General features: G+C 32.4%; 1 protein-coding gene across 1 annotated transcript in view; it reads left to right on the forward strand.

Annotated features, from left to right (window-relative positions):
- Tusc3 (tumor suppressor candidate 3) overlaps positions 1 to 19,562 on the forward strand; it is a 212,793-nt gene that overhangs the window by 154,116 nt on the left and 39,115 nt on the right. The gene's annotated exons all lie outside the window — the stretch shown is intronic.

The following is a 19,562-nucleotide window of genomic DNA, read 5'->3' on the forward strand; positions in this document are numbered from 1 at the left end:
TCAGCATGAATCTAAGGAGTAAACTGTGGTTTTATCCACCAGTATTTATAACTAGTTAAATCTTTACTTTTTTCTCTAGGATTTATATAATTTTCTGAAATTATTTTCTTCATATTATTCTGAGAAAATTTAATATAAATTTCATTTGATAAATTAAAAAATAAAAAGGAATTATAAGTAGATTTGAATTATATGAAAAGATTTTTATTTTCTCTAAATATATAAATTTTACAATCATTTCATATTTTACTTTAGGTTTTAAATTTCTTTTATATTGAAATTGTTTTGAAATATATTGAGATAAGTATTTTAAATCTTTTTTTTTTTAAGTAGCAGAAATATTTTTCTCATTCTATAAATTTTTCCCTATTTCTGAAATGGTCATCAGTTCTGGACTTAAGATTCATATAAATAACACTGGACATTACAAATCCATATATGATTAATACATAGATTATTATAGAAAGTAGATATTAAGATAGTTTAGCAGCAGTATGTATTATCTTCAGCAAATTTTTTTTACTAAACTAGGTAAAATTTCAGTGACCTTCAAGTCAAGGGGAATTTTGTTTAATTGGTAAGAAGAAAGATCATTGGTTGATATGAGTGAGGAAAGAAGATGAAATAGCCTTAAGAACCTATATAAAGGTCAAAATAGGGATAGGAAATTTGGGAGACATGAAGATACAGTTTTTACTAAAACATGTAATTGTGTTAATAGAAATAATGTGAGAGAAATTGTTTTTAATCTTGCATACCAATTATGTCTGCCTCCTATCACTTGCCACTTAGATCAGATAAACAATTTTATTTTCCATTGTCTATTAATTTCCTTGTTCCATCATACCTGTTTGAAGTTCTTTTCTAATATCCTTTACTTATATCACTATAATTCTACTTTGAAATAACGATTTTAGTTAGCAGTCTCTGGAGTCTTTTCTTTGCCTTTCACATTTTTCTAAAAATTATTTGAGTATATAGCTAAATTGATAGCCAAATTTATACTCTTTGATAAAGACTGTGCAACTTAGTTTAGCTACTTTTATTAATTTATGATCTATTTAATCCTATAGCAGCTCTCAATGAGCAAGATAACTATATTATCTCCATTTATAACCGTGGCAACTCAAGCATAGGTTCAGATCTGAGTCTTCTAAATTTTAAAATGTTAAAGCACACTATTTAAAATATAATGAGGATTCAATTTTGCTTCATATAATTAGGTAGCTTTGTATGTTTTCTTTTATTTAAAGGTGTTATGTTTTATATTGTTTTCTCATTTTATGAAGCACAGTCTTTCTTTTAAATATATATTTGTTGGTTGTATGATAGATTCAGAAGTATTGACAGGGCTTTAAATGACCTCTATGCGGTTTCAAACTTTCTAAGGTTTGTGCGTTATAGACTTATGAAAGTAGTGATTTTGAGAGGTTGGAAAGTAAAGATCAGAGAACCCATAATCTAAGCATGATGTGGTGAGCATTTAGGCAGTCAGTTGTGTCAAAGTAGTAGAAAAGTGGCAGATATAAATCTGGAAGTACACACTGGCTTCATGGTTGGTTGTAGGCAGAGATGTCCAATTTGAAACTCAGGTCATTAGAAGAATGGTTATATTGTTGACAGCAGTGTCAAAGATAAACTAGTTTATATGGAGAATATTTACATTTATTTCTGAAGTTTTGACTTTAGAGAAGATGTGAAAGTTGACTTGGCTGGAAAAGGTTCTGTCACATATAAAAGCTGTCAATTCTTTTCTTCTTAACTTTTTTATTATGGAAAATTTTAAACGTACACAAAGCAACACAAAATAATACAGTGAGATCCTACATATTTGCTTCCAATCTTCAACAGATGTTAAGTTATCCACTATCTTACTTTTGTTTTGTTTTGTTTTTTTGTTACCAGTATCAGGTACCAGTGATTAAAAGCAGGGAACTCAGGGCTGCTTAACCACTGAGTCACATCCCTGGCCTTTTTTTTTTTTTTTTTTTTGGAGACAGTCTCACTAAGTGGCTTAGAACCTGGCTAAATTACTGAGGCTGGTGATCCTTCTGTTTCAGCCTTCTGAGTCACTAGAATTACAGGAATGTGCTACCGCACCCATTAACTATCTTCCCATAAATACTCTTAACCACTCCAGTCCTTCCCTCCAGGTAATTGTGAAGCAAATCTCAGACATTATATAGTTCATCACTAATATGTTTTATTTGTTCTTCTTAGTTATACATGACAAGTAGACTGTATTTTAAAGCATTACACATACAGGGAGTGTAATCTAATTAGCATCCCATTCTTGTGGTTGTACATGATGTTTTGTTTCACTATGGCATATTCATACATGAACATAGGAAAGTTACGTGCAATTCATTCTACTGTCTTTCTTGTTCCTATCCCTCCTCTCTTCTCTTTTCATCACCAGTATTTCAGTACATGTGACTCTTAAACACAACCACAATACTATTATTACACACAATAATTAATAATAGTTCTTTGGTATCACTGAGTCCAAATCTCCCTTATTCTTTTTTTTTGTCTAGTTTTTGTTTGTATTTTTGTATCAATCAAGTTCCAAATAAAGTGCTGTGTCTGAAGTCCCAAAGACTACTCAATGGTTTTATGATTCATTAGGAGAGCTCATAGGGCTTAGCATCTGATCATCTACATGGCTTGGTTTATGACAAAAACAGGACATAAAGCAAAAGCTCAGCAAAGAGGAAAGTCCAATGGAAGTCCAAAGGCACAATGCGATGTAGTCCAGACACAAGCTTCTGAGAGTTTTCTGTCCAGTGGTGTCATGCAGGACTCAATTCTTGTAACCTCAAATTGTGAGGAGTGTGAAGTGTTGTCTCCTGAGAAAGCTCATTGGGAACATGGTGCCCAGGGTTTTTTATTGGAGGCTGGTCCTGTAGGCATCCTCTGCCTAGTAGGTACCAGAGTTCTGGACTATGGAAAGGAAAGCAGGCATTTGCCATAAACCATTTTGTGGAACAGTTTAGGCACAGTGAGCCTCTTCATCTCTGAGGGAATGATGGTAGCATTCCTGAAATCCAGGTTTCTAGATGCAGCCAAGAACCAACCTTTTAAGAAGGGCTTTTTGAGGATAGCAGTCGCACGTCTGTTTTCTTCACAGGTGAATACATTGTGACTGTTGGTATATCTTTAATCTCTCTTTTTAAATGTTTTTATTAGTACATTATAGTTATACATAACATTGGAGTTTACTTTGACATAACCATACATGCATAGAATGTAATTTGCTTCACTTTAGTCCCCAGTTCATCCCCTTCCTTTTCTTTCTTCTTCCCCTTGTTTCCCTTCCTCAACTCTACTATTTTCCACCTATACGTCTTCCAAAGAAAAAAAATATAAAGAGACTAGAACTTCATGGACAAATTTTTTTTTAAGAGAGAGAGAATTTTAATATGTATTTTTTAGTTTTTGGCGGACACAACATCTTTGTATGTGGTGCTGAAGGTCGAACCCGATCCGCACGCATGCCAGGCGAGTGCGCTACCGCTTGAGCCACGTCCCCAGCCCGTCCCTTTTATAATTACTGTACAATTTAGCATTTTAGTAGTCTCTACAGCTTTAATGAACTTATATGTCTAACTAAATATATATATTTTTAGTTCATGTATCCTAAACTGAATATATAAATATTCTACATTTATGTTACTATAAATATTATAATATAGATTTACTATGTGTTTGGACTTAATAACTAAATGTGAGGGATTTTTATGAGTCTAATACATACATATAACATAATTTGTTCCATTTCATTCTCCAATAACTAAATTCTTACTGCACATTTTAGCAGTTATAAAATTGTCTCCTTTCCCATAAAAATACACCAGGAACAAGAAATCCATTTGTTGTTCCTTCAAATATATGTCTTCCTTCAAAATATATGCAGGGTCAGATGACTTTTCACAACTACCATCAACCTGCTTTAAGCCACCAGCATCTTTTGTCTATATCGCTGCAGTAACCTTTCTCTATTCTCCTTCTTCCTTGCTCCATAGATCATGTTACTCTTCTGCTCAAAACATATGGTATATGTATGTATAATCTAAGTCCTCAAACAGTGTATTGGCCCTCTTATCCTTTTGTGAGCATGTTTCTGTCTTAAGACCTTTGTATCGGCCATCACTCCATCTGCCTCTCTAGTGCTTTCCCAGTATGGCTGACAACCTTAATTGATTGAAGTCTGCTCAAATGCCAGATACATTCTCTGTGGTGTTTTTGCTGACTCTTCTCTCATTTAAATTGCATCCTCTTCCCCACTCAGAACATCCACAATCCCCCTACTTTGATTTACCTTTTTTTTTGTATAGAATTTTGAACTGATACAGTATATAATTCATATTACATTATAAACACACATGTGTGCAACTTTTATGTATTAATTGTTGTTTGTCTCACTTCTTCCAACCCAGCATACAAATACAAACATACACTATGTCTAACCTCATGAAGCCAGTCATATTGTTTTGTTCAGTATTTTATCTCAAGTGCCTGGAGATATGGCTATCACATGTTACACAATCAATAAATATTTGTGGAATGAATAAATATAGCAACATTAATAACTAACACTTCCTGAGGGGTTCCTTAATGTCACACTTTTCTAAAAACTTTATTATAACAACATAGCAACTTTGTGAAGAAGATACTTTATCCTCATTTTACAAATGAGACAACTAAGCTATAGGTCGGCTATGTAATACACCCAGTTTTACACAACTAGAATTTAAACCTAGCAGCCTAGTTTAAAATCACAGTTCCTTACTATTGGAGTATGGGACTTCTATCAAAGATGATTCTCATGCTTAGTGCTATAAATTTTGTAGTAGAACCCGAAGTTGTGTAACATATTGTTATATATGTTATATATAGAAAGTTTCTCATAAAGCTGGATTCACAGTGATACTATACTGATTGAATATAAAGATAAATGTTGGTAATTTGTAAATTTTCAAATAGTAAGCTTTACACAATAGAAATTTGCATAAAAAATGAAGTTCTGATTTGACAGATTAGCAGGCTTAACCAGTAGTATCCATTAGTGGTTAAACCAAATCCAACACACTTCAAAGTCAAGGAACTGTCAACTAAGTTGTACTGTTCTAATATCTGAATCATTATCAGTGCCATTTTCATTTCTTAGGAAGGTTTCATTTATCATATTTCACAAGAAATTTTGTGCTATATTTCACAAGCAATGTCAAGATAAAGGCTGTGATGTCAAAAATTTAGAGGCAGTGACTTCCCAGATTTGTTCATCAGACTGCAGTGGTCCTGGTCATATAAAGGAAATGATGGGACTGGACTTCTAAACCTGTTGGCATTACGTGAACTTGAGGGAAAGTATCATTCTTGAGACCATAAAAGAAAAGTTTCATGAGTGTGAACTAAAGCTATGTGTAGTACTAGAATATAAGACTTTCTGTAGCAAATAGGCATGATAACAGGGCTTAGACTCAGCAGTATTTTGATTGTATTACACTCAGTGAAACGTCTAACAAATACTGTAAAAAGTTTATTATTAAAGAACAAACACCTGGCCACCCCAAATTCATTATCCATGAATATGCTTAAATATAGAGAGAGAGGAGGAGGGAGAGAGAAAAAGAGAATCATGAAAACATTAGCATGAGTACTAGAGTATTGTGGACATCCATATTCATAGGTACATTAAAAAAAACAAAAAAGAGAAAATATGGTAGATCATCCATCTAAGAGAACATGATCATTTTTAAAAAACATTTGATAGCCATCTTTTTTATTTCTTAATATTCCAATGAGTGTCAAAATATGATCTGTAGCAGAAAATTAATCACAGAGACGTTAAATAGCTTTTCTGGAGTGAGGGAAATCATTCTATTTACTGATAACTCTAGATGAGAGTTCCTTAGGCTTATCACAAATAAAAAATATTTGGTAGTATGAAATGAGTAACTTTATTTTTTAACATAGAATGATGCAAATTTAAACTACATAAATTTCCTTGCATTTTAGATTTATATTTATAATAATCTTATGAAAATATTAATCTTCCCTGATACTTACTCTTTTTCCAGGATAAAAACTTTTAAAAAGCACACATTTTTATTATATTTTTCATATATACCTTATGTGACAGATCTACAAAAGCATTTGAGCTATAGGTTTACATATAGACTATATCTTGCATTAAAAGCTGTTCAATTGGATTTTACAAATGCTGAAGAATATAACAAATAATTTTCCACTTTGGACTTTTTATTAAATTAGTTACAAAAGAAAATTATATGAAAGTAATTACAATATGCATTTCAAATTTTGCTACTGAATAAAATGAAACCCAATGTCTAGAAATATATTAGCAACAAAATATTAATTACTGAAATTACTTAGAAGCTTAATCATAGGACAACCTTTTACACTTCTACTTTATGCTCAAGGGAAGCTTTCTTAGTCTTGTTATGTTGTCATATTTTTGTTCTTTGAACATTTATTTTGAAAGCACAGAGAACAAGGTGTTCTAATTGCTTATATAATCAGCTTTGTTCATAAGCTAAAAAAGTGCTTCTCTCTATAGAGTTTATTCCCAACCGCTGTCTCATCTAGTGTCTGGGGCCTAAGGTTGTTTGTGTTATCCTAGGAGTTTTCCAACCATGCCATCTATGTCTTTACAGGCCGACTTTTAAGGAAGGGCAGTTAATTATGAACTATTTCAACATATTCTGCTTAAAGTATCTTCAGTATTGGTTGATTTTCTTCTCTTTTCTTTTTTCTTCCACTTAAAATACATAGATTAACAGTCTTACTGATACTGTAATTAGGGAAAGCTCATAAGGATAGAGGCTTCTACACTTTACCATCTAAACATACAACTTAGAGAACAGTCTGAATGACACCAAGCATTCCCTTCCTAGTCTTGGGCTGCAATTACAGAAAAACTGAATTTCTCGAAGTCCCTGGTTAGGAGCTACTAGCCCTCTATTGGTTCTTCCATTTCCAGTTGGTTCAGTTTCTATAATTTTTACCATGTGTTTTATAGTATCCTAGAGATTCTCAGAAAACTAGATAGGATAAATAAAATAGAAGTTCCGATTTACTGATTCACCCTGATGTTATTTGTAGGTTACAAGCCTAATGTACTTCATGTAGGTTTTTTTTTCCCCCATGTTGTTAGGGGTCAATTTACTGTCAGCACTCTTATATTAAATCTAAATTACTGCAGTTCCACTAGGAATCCTTTTATTGTTTAAACACAAACAAACAAAAAATACTAGGAAATTGTTTCACCTGAATATATGCCTTTCTTAAAGGATTTGATAAGATTACAACATTGCCTCTTCCTGCACAGCTTTCTGCTAAATGTAGTTACATAGATATGGCCTGCAACTCATCCACAATGCAAAGTTCTAGTCCTATCACAGACCCTACTGTATTAGAATATTCATATATCGAATCTGAGAATCTGTTTTATAAACAAGTATATCAGGGAAGTTTCATGCATAAATAATTTTCAGAATTCTTTTGAGATCTACCAACATAGTTTTAGTGATCAACCTTTTTAACCCTCAGTAGGATAACAAAATTTAAAGAAAACTTCTTGGAGCATAGCTGGGAATTTAACATGCCTCCACAGGTCATGTGATAAGTACAGCTGGAAAAGGGCTATCTTAGACAGCTTTTTTGTTACTGTAACAAAATATCTGACAAGAACAACTTAGGAAAAGATTTATTTTGGCCTACAATTTCAATTCATAATCACTTGGTCCAATCATTTGGGCTTGTGGTAAAGCAGAACATAATAGCAGGGAGGGTATGGAAGAACAAAGCTGCTGACCTCAGGGCAGCCAGGGAGAAGAGGGAGAGGGAAGAAGGGAGGGAGAGAGGGAAGGAAGAGAGAGAAGAGAGTGTGCCTGACTGACTAGAGCTCTCATGAAACTGTCAATTTTCAACATCTTACCTCTGTATATCACTGCATTGAGGAAGTATTTAGAGGAATGTACATCGTAACAAGGGCTAAAAGATGTCTCCAAAATTTCAAGTAACAAGAAAACAGTGGCCTACTGCTACCAGATAACAAAATCAAAATATATTGGCCAATAAAGAAGCTTATCTCTGTTTTATGACAAACTGTTTTATTTTGTGTCGATTATCATCATCATCATCATCATTATTTTAGTTAAACCAATTATTAAATGAAGTGCTAAGAAATTTCTAGTAGAACACATGTATAGCTTTTGGGGAAATCAAACATAGATGGGCTCTTTGTCAACTGGATATAGGTAATAATCTATTTATCTCTCTTTCTTCAAGCAAAATCCAGAAGGACTTACCCTAGCTATTTTATTATCTGTATTACATCTGCCATTTGCTGTAACATTCTACTTATAATTAATCCTGCCTCAGAGAAGTTGATGTAGCTTGATGAATGCAAAGTCCCAAAGGACAGAATGAGAAACTTGCAAATATCAAGAAATAGAGAAATCTTTTATTGGAATGTAAGTGAGGGATTTTGGCTTATTTTGTACAGTGACAGTGGTGATCCAGGACACTTGATTTCACTACAGCTTTAGCAGAAGCCTACCTACTGTCTTGTAGGTGGGCTTTCCTAATTCCCTTTCCTAATTCCCTTTCTCCTTTCTTCTCACTTCCTTCTCTCATACTGTTTTCATCATTTTTCGTATTTTTTACTAAAGACTCAATTAGTTGGTTCTACCTTAAGCAAGATTATATTATGATACAATGAGAAGTTCCTAGGGTGTCTTTAGAGTATTTTATTAAGGCACAAACAAATTAAGATAGTCTGTATTATACTAATAATTTCTAAAGTATACTTTCCTGAATATTAGTATTCAAAGAAAGAAATTGAAAAGGAAATAAGAAAGATTATTTCATTTTAGTATTTTGGGTACCTTGGCACTGAAAAGAGACTCAGGACTAGAATGCTGTGACTACATTTCTACTAGATGATGTATGAAAATTTTATCTTATTTACTTAGAATTAACCTGTGATTTGGGTTAATTGCCCCCAGATTCATATGTTGAAGCTTAATGCCCAAAATGATTTTGTTGGAGATAGGGTCTTTAGGAAATGGAATTAAATAAATTCATATGGAAAAGGCTTTTGTTGGAAAGGATTGGTGACTTTATAAGCAGAGCATCCTCCTACCCCAACTCCTGTGTTTACAAAGAAAACACCACTGAGCACATATTGAGAAGGTGACTATCTATCTTCAGCCCAATGGGAGCCCTCTCCAGACTCCAGTCCTGGGGAAACCTTGACCTTGGACTTTTCAGTCTCCAGAACTGTGAGGAAGAAAATTACTATCCTCACTTCCTTTTTTTCTTCCTCTCCTTCCTTCCTTCCTTCTTTCCCCTCTTTTCTTTCTCCTTTTCTTTCTTTCTTCTCCCCTTCTACCATTGAACCCGGAAACTACATCCCCATTGCTTTCAGTTTTTTTAATTTGAGATACCTTCTTGCCACTTAGCTGAGATATTTACTAAGTTGTTGAGGCTGGCCTCAAACTTGCAATCCTCTGACCTCAGCCACTTTAGTTACTGGCATTACAGGTGTGCCACCATGCCCAGCTAAATTTACACTCTTTAAGACACACAGTACTGGTATCTTGTTTGGGCTACCCAAGCAGATTAAGATACTTGATAAACACAGTTGATTCTGTAGTACTCAGAAAAGTAGTACTTTCATTTTGTGTAGTCCTTTGAGCAAGGAAGCTAGGGTGCTTTTACTGGAAAATCTTAAACATCGAAGATGAATTTCAAAGACCTTTAAGTTTATTTGAAAGCAGTAAGGCAAGCAACCCTTGAAATTCTTTTCTTTTTTTTTTCACTTGCTATTGGAATAATTTCTATATTTGCAAAGATACAAAATCATATATTAGATAACTGAGATATTATTACTTAGAGGATTTTCTTAGGTTTCAAGAATATACTACCCTCATACTGGCAGTAGTGAAACAGTGACTAAAACAGGCTAAAGGGATAAACACTAGTATTTTTTATGATGTTTTCAAGGAGGGGTAAAAGAAATGGAAAGAAAGAATTTACAAATTATTTTATACTGATTGAATAAAACTACATGAAAAGATTGGACACAAAGAATTCATGTAGATAGTGTGAAAGATAATCAAAGTAGTGTTTCTGATAAAAGCTATTGCTTCTTTTTATAGTCATATTTTAACATAAAAGAAGATACCAAGTGTGTTTTGTGGATTTGACCTTGAAATGAAACAAACTGTCATTTGAGTAATACCCAAGAATGTTAAATTTTAGTTTCTTTCATGTGCATTTTCTTGATGTTATAAACAGTTCTTTTTTTAATAATTACATTTTTTAAATGACCAGAATTAAAAAATTACATCCCCTGGGTTTGGTTTAAGTATATTTTTTATTCTTTGTTGTTAAGTAACTTGTGCCAAAGCAAATAGATGCCAAAGTGTATTTTATCAATGAATTAGGGAGAAATAGCAGTTAATTTGAGCTCTACATATGTACTTTGTCTTCAGAAGAGCTGTTTTCTGAGATATATATCTAAATAGATAGATAGATTGATTGATTGATTTTGTATTAACTAATGGATATTGATTTTACCATCTATGAGTTCTATGATTAAGATAGAATAAATTTTTTAAACTCATTTGATAGTCTCCAGATCCATCCATTTACTGGTAGAATGTCATAAAGTCATTCTTCTTTGTGGCTGAGTAATACTGTATTGTGTATGTATACTAATAAAATTGACTCCATAGCTTAACTATTGTGAATTGTGCTGCTATAAACATTGATGTGGCTGTGTCATTGTAGTATGCTGATTTTAAATACTTTGAATATATACCGAGCACCATTTGTTAAAAAGATTATCTTTTCACCAATGTTATATTTTGTGTCTCTGATAGTATGATAGAACTGTATTTATGTGGGGTTATCTCTGTATCTTCATTCAGTATGATTGATCTACATGCTATTTTGGTGCCAATACTATGCCATTTATGTTACTATAGCTTTGTAGTGTAGTTGAAGGTCTGGTATTGTAATGCCTCCTGCTTCACTCTTCTTGCTAAGGATTACTTTGGCTATTTTGGGTATCTAATTTTTCCAAATGAGTTTCATGATTGCTTTTCTATTTCTATGAGGAATCATATTGGGATTTTAATTGGAATTGCATTGAATCTATATAGCACCTTGGATAGTATGGCCATTGACAATATTTAGTATGTCTATCCCCGAGCATGGGAGAACTTTCCATCTTCTAAGGTCTTCTTCAATTTCTTTCTTTAGTGTTCTATAGTTTTAATTACATTTATGACTGCTTACTGTGTTTTAGGCCAATGCAAAGGGTTTTGAGTTTGTTATATGATTCACTTTTCATATGTTTTTTATTTCTATCAAGCAGCCTAACAGTTTGAATCCTAGAATAATTTTTTGAAGGTTTCACTTATTGCAGATATAAGACAAGAATACCACTTAAGGTATTTTTAAATGGTCTATTAGTGCATTATAGTTACACATAATACTTGGGTTCTTTTTGACATAATCTATATGCATGCAATATAATTTGTTCCATTTCAGCCCCAGTGTTTGCTTTTTCACTTTCCTCATTCTTACCCTTATTCCCCTTCTTCTGTGTTCTTGTCTTCTATTTAGTTATTATTTTAATTAGTGTTTTATAGATATAAATAAAGGTGAAATTCACTGTGGTATATTCATATATGTGTAGCATATTTTTTTAGTTTAATTTCATAGTTTCTCCTTTCTCTATCCCTCCTTCTTCCCTCTCTATCCTGTCCCTATACTAAGCTGATCCCCCTTCTATATTTGTGGGTCTCTCGCCCTGTCTTTTCTACCCTCCTTATTTTGCTCTAGCTTGCATGTATGAGAGAAAATATTCAGCCCTTCATTTTCCTAGACTGGCTTATTTCTGCTATAACTTCATTCTTTTTTATGGCTGAGTAAAACTCCATTGTGTGTGTGTGTGTGTGTGTGTGTGTGTGTAGATGTGTATATGTATGTGTGTGTGTGTGTGTGTGTATATATATATATATATATATACACATACACACATATATATACACATATATCCCTATATGTATATATGTGTATGTGTATATATGTATCACATTTTCTTTATCCATTCATCTGTTTTGGAGTACATAGGCTTGTTCCATAACTTGGCTATTATGAATTTCATTGCTATAAATGTATATGTGCCTGTATCCCTATAGGATAGAAATTGGATAGCTATGTCTTATTGTAGTTCCATTGCTAGTCTTTTGAGAATTCTCTGTACTGCTTTCCAAAGCATTATGCTAATTCAAAGTTCCAACAACAGTGTATGAGTGTATCTTTTTTCTTATTATCCTTGCCTGCATTTACTAGTATTTGTATTCTTTATAATAGACATTCTGACTGGAGTGAGATGAAATCTCAATATAGTTTTGATTTGCACTCTTCCAGTTGCTAGAGATGTTGACAATTTTTTTAATGTATTTGTTGGCTATTTGCATTTGTTCTTTTAAGAAATGTCTTTTACCCATTTATTGATAGGGTTATTTGGGGTTTTGGTGTAATTTTTTTTTAGTTCTTTATATACCTGGATATTAATCCGCTGTCAGAGAAGTAGCTGGCAAAGATTTTCTCCCATTCTGTGGGCTCTGTCTTCATGCTTTTGTTTTCTTTCCTGTAAAGAAGCTTTTTAATATGGTGTCATCCCTCTTATTGATTTCTTCATTTTAGTTCTTAAGTATTAGGGGGTCTTAGTAAAGAATTGGGGCTTGCCACAACTTGTTCATCCTCTATTCGTCTAGCAGTTGCAAAGTTTGTGGTCTAATTCCTAGGTTTTGATCCACTTTGAGTTGACTTTTATGCAGGGTGAAAGACAGGAATCTAGTTTCATTCTTACACATATGAATATCCAGTCTCCCCAGTACCATTTGGTTAAAAGGCTGGGGGGTTTTTTTCCAACATGTTTTTGACACCTTTGTCAAATATGGGATGACTATCTGTTATCTACGTGGGTTTATTTTTGTGTCCTCTATTCTATTGGTCTTCAGGTCTGTTTTGATGGCAGTACCATGCTTTTTGTGTTACATAGCTCTGTAGTATAATTTGTGGTCCTATATTATAATGCCTTCAGCATAACTCTTCTTGCTCACAATTGCTTTGGGTATTTTAGGTCTTTTGTTCTTCCAAATGAATTTTAGAACTTTTTTTTCTGCTTCTGTGAAGAGTGTAATTGATATTTTGATGGTTATTTCACTGATTCTTTATAATGCTTTTGGTAATATGGCTATATTTATGATATTAATTCTGCCTGTCCAAAACCATGGGAAGTTATTTCCATCTTCTAAGGCTTTCTTCAGTTTCTTTCTTCAATAGTTTTCATTGTTAGAGGTCTTTCTCCTACTTGGTAGGATTTATTCCCAAGTTTGTTTTTTTTCTTTCTTTTTTCATAAATTTTTGAGGTTATTGGGAACAGGACAGTTTTCTTCATTTCTCAATAGATTCATTATTGATGTCTAGGAAAGCTATTACATATGAGATCTTGTATCCTGCTACTTTACTGAAATTGTTTCTGGTGTAGAAATCTGTCAAAGTGTTTTGGGATCATCTAGGTATACAATGATGTCATCAGCAAGCAAATATAATTTGACTTCTTCTTTTCCTTTTTGTTTCCCTATAATTTCCTTCTCTTGTTTGATTGCTCTGGCTAGAGTTTCAAGAACCATGTTGAAATACGAATGGTGAGAATGGACATTCTTTTCTTACTCCTGATTTTTGAGGAAATGTTTTCATTTTTTCTCTGTTTAGTATGATGCTGTCCTTGGATTTGTCATATGTATAGCCTTTATAATGTTGGTAAGTTCCTTCTATCTCTAATTTTTCCAGCATTTTAAATATGAATGGGTCCTGTATTTTGTTGAAGGCTTTTTCTATAGCCATTGAGAAAATCATAGGGTTTTTGTCATTCATTATATCTATGTAGTGAATACATTTTTGATTTGTACATGTTGAACCAACCTTGCATCTCTGAGATGAAACCCAATTGATCATGGTATATAGTTTTCTTAATGTATTTTTGAATGCAGTTTACCAATATTTTATAGAGGATTTTTGCATCCCTACTCATCAAGGATACCAGCCTGTGATTTTCATTCCTTGATATTTTCTGGTTTTTAGTATCAGGTATTTTGATTAAAATCCACTTATCAAACCACTATGCTATTCTGTTTCCTTCATTTAATCAGTATCTCTGTCTGATTAGAGATTAGAAACTCTAATTCAAATTATTGAACTGACCAAGTAAATAACTAGATTCTCAAATTGAATGGTTGTTATCAACACTAAAACCCAAAACTGGTAAATTCATTTCATTACAGTTGCTCCCTATTCTGACAACAAACTATTTAATCACAATGGCATTATTATTTTCACAACAATAAGTGTTTAAGGTAAATTAAGAATATTTACTAAAAGCACAATTTTCAGATATTATCAGAAAAGCAAAACATGTTGACAGATAACATCTTCCCAAGAATTTAGGAATGAATTAAGTGGAGTGAAATTCCTTTCATCTATTGATATATGGTATACTTAGTTTAATTTTTTTTCATCTTGATTCATTCTTAGCACTGCTACTACGAGGTATTAGAAACACTATATTAAACAAAATATACTGTTTTTATTTTCAAATATGTTACTTGAAGTTAAGAAAATATTATTATCTATACATACACTTTCATGTCATGCTGTGTAAAACTTTATTTAATTTTCATTGTAAGTAAAATTAGGCTTTTAAGTTAGCAGTCTTATAAAATGATTTAGGAGCCATTTTAAAATTTTATTTTGGCTTATGTATGCTGTGAACTATTCAATAGACTGGACAAGTAAAGAACATTGTTATACATGTTCTGTTAGAATATTTGTCTCTATGAAAAAATTTATGTCCATCAAATGTCAAAGACTGCTGACATTTTCATAACTATTTATTTGATCTGCAATTGCCATTGAAAATACAAATTAAATATATTTTCTTGAGTAAGTCACCAATAGCCACTGATATTTCCTCATTCATAAGATTTAGTAAAAGACAGGAAAAGAATGTAAATGAATGTTATGCTTTAACTATAAGGGAATTCCCTTCCTCAATATTCCTTTTTCAAATAAATTTGAAGGAACATGCATTTGTTAAATACAAATTTTTTAAACTATTTTAAAATTATAGAGCTTAGTTTAATCCTGTGTGAATTAGACGATTGCTTTAGGTGTCCTCATAAACAACAATGATGCATGGTAAGGAAGACATCTAAAATGCTTATTTGTCTTTACTGCTCTTATGGTTGCTTTCATGACTTTTAGTATTCGCAGTGTCTTTGCTGCATTTTACTGTACAACAGTAGTTTGAGTGTGTAAGCTCCTTGAAAACATAGTTGTTGTTATTTTTCTTTTCTCTAAGTGCTGGATGCCCATTGCCTAAATTGGTGCCTGATACATACTAATTACTCAGTAAAGGTTATCAAATGAATTCTGGTTTATTAAATCTGAGAGTCTTGGGATATCTGGTCTTCATGAGATTTTGAAGACTAAAAAAGATGAATTAGTCCTTTGGGTATAGACCAAGGAGTGGGATAGCTGGGTCAAATGGTGGTTCCCAAATGATTTAAAAACAGCATACTACAGGGACACAGCCATATCAATGTTTATAGAGCACAATTCACAATAGCTAAACTGTGGAGCCAACCTAGATGCCCATCAGTAGATGAATGGATAAAGGAAACATGGTATATATACACAATGGAATATTATTCAACATTAAAAGAGAATAAAATCATGGCATTTGCAAGTGAATGGATGAAGCTGGAGAATATAATACTAAGTGAAATTAGCCAATCCCAAAACATCAAATGCTGAATGGTTTCTCTGATTTAAGGATGCTGATCCATAATATGCTGGGAGGCCAGTGGGGGGAAGATTAAATGAACTCTAGATAGGGGAAAGGGGAAAAGGGAAAGGAGGGGCATAGGGGTAGGAAAGATGGTGGAATGCAATGGTCATCATTACCCTAAGTACATGTAAGAAGACAAGAAGGATGTGACTCTACTGTGCATACGGAAATATGAAAAATTGTGCTCTATATGTGTAATATGGATTGTAATGCATTCTGTTGTCATTTATAATAAATTAAAAACATTTTAAAAAGGATAAAAAACCTCGAATCTCAAAAAAGATGAATGAAAGTCAAGTATTAGTACTTGTTTATGAATATCATCTTTTAAAAATATCAACTTAGTACACATTTCATCTGTGACAATGTATTTCCAAATGTATTTGAGCTTGCTTATCTAATGTTTAGAAAATGGAGTTTATTTAAGTGTTACATGCTTAATTACTTTTGATTATTTACTATGGGGAGTGCCAGGTACTATACTAATAACATGATAAGACATCTTATTTAATTTTTAGTACTTTGAGAAATATTCTCTTATCTTTTTAAAGATGAGATAATTAAAAAATAAAATCAATCAAAAAATAAAGAAGATGAGATAATTGAGGTTAAATTATTTGTGCTAGGTGACACATGTAGTAAATGGCAAATTGAGGATTCTCCAAAGCTGCTCCTTGCTACAGTCTTATACATAAAAGAAATAAGCTACAAGAGTAATAGATGAGTTTTGGTGAAATAATAAATCCTTAGTGAGATAAGCCTCTGAGGACCAAGTATGATTTTTTTTTTAACCTAGCTAACCTTTTCAGTTGGAAAAAAAAGTTTGTAAGTTCTGCTTTATTGTGCATTACATGATAAAGTGGTATTCTCACATGTGAAAAAAAGCATTCAAGGGTTTTGAGCAAAGTAATGATAGAATTTGCTTTCTTTTAAACTGCTAATTTGGCAGACAAAATATAGGGTAGAGACAGAATAACAAAGAAGGCTTTGCAATAGTTGAAGCAAGAGATGATGATAGTTTGGGCTTTATTCCATAGGCTTCTTTGACACTTTTTCCTAGAAATGGCAAGAAGTGTTGAATTTGGAATGAATTGTGAAAGTGGGGGCAACACTATTTTCTGAATGATTGGATTATGGGGAGGGAGGAAAGAAGAAAGGGAAGAGATGGGAGACAAGGATAATTCCAAGGTTTTGACCTAAACAACTGGAAAAATCACATTGATGTTTCCTGAAATAGCAGAGAGAACCCGTTCTGGGATAGATATGAAGACAGACCAAAGTTTATGTGGCCATTTTAAGGTTTAGACTTCAAGGTAAAGACCATGAAACTAACAAATAAAAATGGGTGTATATCACCCTGGATATAAATGTGAGAATCATCCATATAGACTTGATAAATTACAGCCATGAGATTGGGTGAGAATATGAGGGAAGAGTGATTATAGAGAAAAGCCTTAAGTGGAATTCTGAGACTCCAGAGAATTAGGAAGGGAATAGCCACAGGGACTGAGGAAGAGGAGCCAGTGAAGTGGGAGAAGCAAGAGTGGTATCCATTGAAGACATGTGAAGGTATGAACAAAAAGGAGGAAGTAGTCAGATGTGACCAACTTTTCAGATAGAGTATGTCAAATAAAATTGAGAAATGGCTATAGAATTAGGCAATGGGGAAATCCATTGATAACCTTGACAAAAGCATGATCAGAGAATATCTGCTTTCTTAAAACAAGAAAGTGTGAAACCATTCACTTAAAAAAGTCTCAGTTCTTCTCTAAATTTTTAATTCTAAGATAAGTGAAGTATCTTGCAGTTTTAATAAAAATGTAAGCATATTATCCTGTACTATTAAATCTAGATATTTTAATTATATAAATAATTTTAACTCCTTTATTTGTCAACATTTTATTATCTGAATGCCAGGAAAGCTTTAATATTATTCTTCTTCATGTTTGTTGTGTCCTTGGTTTTCAGAGGGCAAAAAGGGCCTGTGTAGACAGACCCAGGTTTCAGGCCAAACTTCACTAATTATTAGTTGTACCATTGTTTGCAAGGAGTTGTATTTCTTCTAATCTATTTCCTTGTTGGAACAGGTAATAACTATTTTAAAACATAGTAGATACAATGAGAACATATGTGAAGTTTCTAATGAAATATTTAGCAAATAATAAAATAATATAGTAAATATGAGCTGAGATTATGAGTCACAAAGACCTAAGTTCCACCCCAGAGCTTACATATACTATATGTGAAAATCAGGGGAACCTTCTTGACTCTCTTAAACCTTTGTTAGCTTATCTCTAAAATTGATGTGATCAAATTACCTACCCTATATGGTAACTAGAATTAAATTAGATATTTCATGCAAAGTTCTTAGACAAAATGAGTGCTCCATAAATGGTAGCTGCTATTATTATTTATACTTATGGGTCTATTCATTATCCTTGCTATTATAGTTATTCCAAGAATAAAACCTTAGTCTTAGTTCTTAAACTCTGAGCTTCTAATCATACTTGATATCAAGTATAATTTATAGTGTTTGTATTTCTTTTGTTGCATGTTTGTTTTTCTTAATAATTTTATTGTTGTCTTCCATTAGTAATATTAAAAATCTTACATGGTTAGTTAGCAGCTAGTTTGTCTTTTTTAAGTTACATTGGTCATCACTTGGAAAATCTAAATGGATAGAGTCAGAAGAAGAAATATGTATGATAGGATTCTTTAGAAGTTACATGAGTGAATCAGAAATGGCTCTTAGCCTTTTTGCCTAAAACTGTGCTTAAAAATATCTGAACACATCTACAAAGGAGGAAACTGATTTAATTGTTGGAAAAATTAAAAATGAAAACCAAGGATGGTTTCAATCAATAAACAAACAATAGATTTTACATAAAAATAATGAGATAGCTTTGGTGACAAAACTCAGACTTTTTCCTTCAAAAGACCACAGGAATCATCTCAGTTCTTGATTTAATTGATGAAAGAATACAGAATTTATGAGTGATTTGTTGTCTTGTCCAGGGTTAAGTGCTGGAAGAATAATCTTCTGACTCCAGTTTAAATACTCTTCTCATTAAAACACACTTAGTTCCAGTCAGTTATTGTTATAAATAAAATGAAGGAAAATATTGAGTAAAAGAAATGTTGAAATGACACAGTGAGGCAGTGCAAGTGATGTAAAACTTGAGGATATTGATTTATGTTGTAAGGTGTTCTATTTTTCTCCAGTAATGTTTTATAAGTTGAAAACCTAGAAAAGGACTTTTGTTTTAAAATAATTTTGTTTAAAACTATAATTAAAGCAACTAATTATCATTGGAAAAATTTAATGGCAGAAATATTTGGGGAATTAGTTTAAAAGCAAAAAATTCTAAATGGAGATTTCTGTGTGTCAGATTTTCTGTAATTAAGTTGTATTAAATACATATATGTAAAATTCTTCCTAAGTGTAGAACTAAATTATGTATTTTGAAATAGGAAAAATTCAGTTTCAATAATTGTACTTTGAAAAAAATGAAATGCTATCTTGAAATATGTGCATTTTATGAAGCTAACTCCTTATTGTAAAAACTTTAGTAAACTGGAAAAGAGTAATTTGACAATTTTT

The sequence above is a fragment of the Urocitellus parryii genome, chromosome 14, assembly GCF_045843805.1.
Source record: "Urocitellus parryii isolate mUroPar1 chromosome 14, mUroPar1.hap1, whole genome shotgun sequence".
Lineage (NCBI taxonomy): Eukaryota > Metazoa > Chordata > Mammalia > Rodentia > Sciuridae > Urocitellus > Urocitellus parryii.